The sequence below is a fragment of the Cicer arietinum genome, chromosome 7 (assembly GCF_000331145.2).
Source record: "Cicer arietinum cultivar CDC Frontier isolate Library 1 chromosome 7, Cicar.CDCFrontier_v2.0, whole genome shotgun sequence".
Taxonomy (NCBI): domain Eukaryota; kingdom Viridiplantae; phylum Streptophyta; class Magnoliopsida; order Fabales; family Fabaceae; genus Cicer; species Cicer arietinum.
In genome coordinates this window covers 2,840,047-2,846,384 of record NC_021166.2, presented here as the reverse complement: position 1 = coordinate 2,846,384, position 6,338 = coordinate 2,840,047, and positions in this window count along the sequence as shown.

Below are 6,338 nucleotides of genomic sequence, written 5' to 3'. Positions count from 1 at the left end.
GGAAAGAGAGGGTTATAAGAATGGGACATTAACTATGGTACCTCGGATATGCAGTAAAAGACTTTGAATTTGATACATCACATCTCTTTGGTCAGAAATTTCACCAAACCTCATTAATTCCACTTCAATTCTACTTGACAACTAGTAGTATAATAATATTATTTTAATTATGAACATATATATAAATGGTGCGGGAAATATGGAGGTATATAGCTAGTAATTAAAAGTGTAACATTCCGTTCCTTAGACTATGCAACGACCTAGTTAACAAAACAAAAGGTGTTCTTCTCTTTGGATTAGAGAAAATTCTTGTTCTTCAATATGGAGGTAGCTATAGCTTCACCACGTGATATGCTCGAATTAAGGACCATGCTTCAAAAGCTGACACTTATTGTGAGAAAAAAAGGTGTTTGCAGGAGAATTAAATGGGTGGTTTTGACTGTGTACCCTTGCATTGCATGTATTCAATTTAATTCCACGTTTTGCTTTTGAAACACGTCTTCTTGGTTTAGACTTAATTTAATTTTGTGTTTCACTTCATAATTCACACACAAACACATATTATTAATAATAATTGTGAGAAAGAGCGTAGTAGCTATGAAACGACAGTTGATACTACATTAAAGCCGGCCATTTCTGTTAAAACAGGAAGGTTACTTAACTATCTTCCTAACTTATCTAACTATTCACACCCCCCCTTTCTCACTTTTAAATACTACAAATTATAAACTTGCATAGGTCAGCGCTAAGATATATGTCACCCATTCTTGGGTTACTGTCAAAATTATAATAAAATACTCCCCAATCACACACACCTATATATATATATATATATATAACCAAATGTAACGAAATTTCGTAAAAAAATTACCCAAAATTAAATCACTTTTATTGTAGGAGAATTTTATTGGTACGATAAAAAAACATTAATAAAAAGTAAGATGTTATATGTATTGTTTTTTAAATTGATTTAACTATTTCAATTTACTACTATATAATATTATTATTTATTCTATAAAAATCCATTAAATTAAAAGTTTTATATTTTTAATACACCACAATTATTTATAATTTTTAAAGTAGCTATAATAAAAGTTAATATTTTATTATTATTTTACTGTTGTAACGTGGTTAATTGATAGTATATAAAACATTTATACATATAAATTAAATCTTTAATTTAAATATATGAACATAGCGGCCTAATTCACTTAGTTTAATTCATTCCACATAAAAATGCATACTAAATGCACTTATATGTGAAGATAACGATGGTCTAAGTTTGTCATTTTTTGGTCTATAGTTAAATGAACTGATCTGCAAATCATGAAAAATTAAATAAATTACTTTTTAAAATATATTAAATATGATATTTATAAAAAGAAAAAATAAAGTATGCGTAATTATGTAAGTTAGTTTTCCACTGATATTTAATAATCACCATTAATTCTATAATCTCACTCCGTAATTGATAATTGTATCCTAAAACACTATTATATCAACTATTTTTAGTTTTTATAAATGTAAAATAATTTACACTATCATTATATATCAATTAAACTCTTATAGAAATGTAGTATTCTAAAAACAAATTAATAATAGTGTTCGTAATTTTGTGTTGTCCAAATAAATAATCTTAAATCAAATTATAGTGGACAAAAAGTGTATTACTAAAAATAAGTGTAGTTAACTTTTATGTATAAAAATATATATTACATGGATACGAGACCAACTCGCAAATTGTAGATATATATCGCATAATCTATTGTTTAAACAATTTAATCCATACATATTAGAACATAAATTTCGAAAACTTCTTCCATCAAAACTAGTCATATATATTTAATATAAATACATTATTGTATTGTGATTAAACATGAATTGATCGTAATTAACCTTATTTTATTATTATTATTAAAAAAATCTTTCTTTTGTGTGTGTGTATTAAACGGTGTACATTTTGTCCAAGACTTACGCATTAACTTAATATATAATATACCACGAATGTTTCCGAGACATTTGGACACAAACATTTTAAATTAAAAATATTAATGTTTTATTTGCTTTTATTATTTGTATAAATTGTATGATTATTTTGTATATATGTATGTGCAGTTTAATTCAATTTACGAAAAATACGATAGCCTGCACCGGTCAATAATCATCATTCACAGTAAAATTCGGACATCAAAAGCTCCATAGAATGGGGAAAATAGCCTTCACAAAAAAACTGTCGAAATGTTGTACATTTGCTTTTTATTACAATAATACTGTACTGCATAATGTTGATAGGACAAGAATTGAGAACTAATATGATGCTGCAAGTGAAATACTGTAAAATACTAAAGATATAGAGAAATAATAATTTGTTGGACACAATCCAAAACTAATAATGTTTGATACACATAAATGAAAAAATAAATAAATAAATAATTTAATCACGTCATTTAACATAATTTAATTATTTTTTATTTAATTATTTTTATTTATGTATGTCCATATATTATTAATTTGATGTTGTGTCCAAAAAAATATTCCTCAAAGATTATTGTTTTTCCTGTAAAACAAAAATAAGATTTTCTTTCATTTTAAATCTCCAAGATGTGTAATTGTGTGATTATAGTCATCTATTTTTTGAGCAACTATAATTTCTAATGTTTTTCCTTTTATTACATTACTCTTTAAAATTCACAAATATATTCATTAGTCGTATAATTTTAGTCTTTTATTTTTTTTACGTGTCTTTTATTTTTTTAATAGGTAATAAAGTTAGATTATGTTATTTTGAGATTCAATTTAGGATCTCTTACATAAAATAATCCACCAACAAAATTATCTTGCATTGCCCACAATCACAATGCTTATTAGACTAAGTTTATGTTTGGTATCACAAATGAATTTTTAGAATCACCGTGATTTTACAAAAATTATAATTTGTAGCTTTTGAAAATCACGACAACTCATTGTAATTCTAATAACTCTACCATAATATTAAACATACACTAAATTTGTGTTTGGAAATAAATATTTCAATGGTGAAAATGTATAGTGTGTTTTAAGTTACATTTTTAGTGGCCGATGAACGCACGATTGAGCACTAAAATTGAAGTACCATGTTTAGTTCCGAACACATGCTAGGAGTAGAGGACTAAATTTGTACGATCCAAATACTTGTGGTACTCGCGATTAAAATGTTAAAACTAAGTTGGTTTGAAGAACTATGCCACATATTTATTTTGATGATAACAACATTATTTTGTGTAAATAATTTAAAGCACTAACGTTTTTATTATGTGTGCAATTCTCAAATCAAGTGAATTTTATATGATCTTCCATTGTATCATCTGGTGATTGGACTAAGATGAATGAACACCAAGACACAACTTCTAATTCCTTATGTTAAATAAAGTGAAAGCGCTTTGAAACACACCTTTGGTAATTTTAGAAAATACAAGCAATGCTCTGATTTGTCTATATCTAATGATTACAACAATCATGTAATCATATGTCTCTTATAAATTTGACAGACATTTGATTGTATGTCTCTAATAATCGCATCAAACATCTGATAGTTTGACTTTGACTAATAATGTATGCTCTGATAAAAGACAATGCTTTGATGATAGTCAATACTTTAAACGAAGACAAAATTCTTGCGCATCCTCTACTAAAACATTCTAGATTAGTTATTTGTCAGAATATCTATGAGACATGCTCTGTTTGTTGTATCATCTACTTCTTTTGTCTTCATAAATCAGTTACAGGGATTCAGTTTGACATGTTTTTAATGGCGAATCAATATCAGAATAATTGATATGAAAATGTGTGATACATGTTGATTTCTTGAAATCAGGAAAATAAAAGAATGTGCAATCCTTATTTGCAAAGTACAAGAAATAACACACTACAATAAGCATAATACAGTCGTTTATGCACTGTTTGGTATGAATTTTTGTTTTACCTAATGCTGAGAAACAACTCTAAGAGTACAATTTTGTAAACACTCTTTTGTGAGAGTTTGTTATTAGAAAACGTAAATTATTCTTTTGTAACTTAGCCTAGTAGTGGTTGCATCCCTCAACAGCTTGAATGCACAAAGCTAGAAGGTCGATAAGACTCGAACACAATCAGCTTAACTAGTATGCGTTCAGTAAAAGTGTGATTTAGTAGATTAAATAATTCAAGTTGAAGGGACTCAACGTAATTATTGTGTTGGTGGTGAACTATAATAAATCGGTCGTGTTATTTTGTTTTTCTATTTATCCACCCTGTTTTTATTACTTTAATTTAGTCTTTTATAAACGATTTTTAAAATAAAATACAATTCAAACCTCTTATTTTCTTGTCTTTCTCGTTTTATATAAAAGCAAGAGAAATCATTAAAAAAAACTTAGGGAGCTTATTATTGCAAAATGAAAAAAAATTCCTCAAAATGTGGAGATCAAAATCATACAATGTCTCTTGTTAAAAAAAAATCATACAATATGTCCGGACACAAATAGTGAAATTAAGCCAATCCTTTAACTCATTTTTACTATAAATAAAATATAGAGGGTATGCACATCATTTTTTAAAAATTGAGTAAGGTTTGTGTATTCTCTTTAAAAAATAAGGGGAATGAGTTTTCATTTAAAAAATGGTATATATATATATATATATATATATATATATATATATATATATGTGTGTGTGTGTGTTATTTAAGCATATCTTAAATTGATTACGCCTAAGTTTTTTTTTAAAAAAAAATATATATATATATATATATATATATATATATATATATATATATATGTGTGTGTGTGTGTTATTTAAGCATATCTTAAATTGATTACGCCTAAAATATACAAGCACTGAATGTTTTATGGTCTACAAACTTTTTTACCATGAAATTAAAGAGAAATTCCATTTACCTTCTACAAAACCACTTTAAATGATATTAAAATTCTCTCTAGATTTTAAAAAACATTCATTATTTTATAGTTACTAATTCCGTCACTTTTTGAATTTTATTTGTCATTTATAAAAAAAAATATTAAAATATATATTTCAATTGTGTTATTAAAAACATAATCTTATATTTTAAAATTACAAACATCAGATATATAGTCGTATCTTTACAAATTAAAATGAAAACTTTAATTATGTCTTATAATAAATAACACGAATCAATGCAATTATGAGAAAAGAATGTTTGATGCAATTTTTGTAGTGAATATGATAGAGTAATCTCATCAGAGATAAATACAATTTTCTCTAAAATTAAAAAAATTCAAAACTATATCATTTGAATCTCTTTGAATGTTCTCTGATGGGCTCAATATTTTTCTCAAAGAAGAAGATAATAAAACCATAAAAGCTAAAGAGAGAAGAATCGATAATGGTAACATGATTGGACAAGAGTCCCTTATTGTACAATTGTTGTCTTTGACTCAACTCGTCCATGTGTGCAAACTTGGCTACGGGTGCGCCGGGGAGCACTGAGCAAAGACATAGGAAAAGGTGTCTTGTGTGACACTGGCTTATGTTTGGGTTTGTCTCACATACATATACTCTATGTTGCAACAAAATAGGTGTCCTATTTTAACTTTCCATTTTATAAAGGTAACATAAGAAAATAATAAATTGAGAATGATATATAGTATTAATGTGTAACTCATGCGTCTCACGAAAACAATGTACATTTTAATAAATAAATTGTTATATTAATTTATATATATATATATATCAATTCTCATAAATTTTATTGATATTAAATATATAAGTTGACTTAAAAAAAATAATTTATAACTAAAAAACAAAAATCTACTCATAATCTAATTTAAAAACTACTTTTTACGCGGTTAATTAAATTAATTTGAAGTGACCATTGATAAAGTAGTGTTTAAAAAACAATTATCTTTCAAAAAATGGTTAAGTCGGTGCAATTGTATTTTATTGTTATTTTTTTTATTTTTTAATTGACCATTAAATTCTCAACTGTGAAATGTCAAATCGTATTTTATTTTTAATTCATTTTTAAGGGAAGTTTTATTTTTTTCTTAAAAAAAATCTTTTATTTTTAATTCATTTTTCTTATTTTTTAATTAGCTATTAACTTCTCAACGGACGCGTCTATTGTATTTTATTTTTAATTTTTGAATTGACTACTAAATTCTCAACAACGGATGTATCGTAGATAAATATCGTGATGTGATGTGTAACAGAAGTTTTATGTTTTTCTTAAAAAAAAAAACTTTTTATTTTTAATTCATTCTTCTTATTTTTTAATTGGCCATTAACTTTTCAATAGACATATCATTATGTAATTGAAGTTTAATTTTATTTTTTTTTTTAAA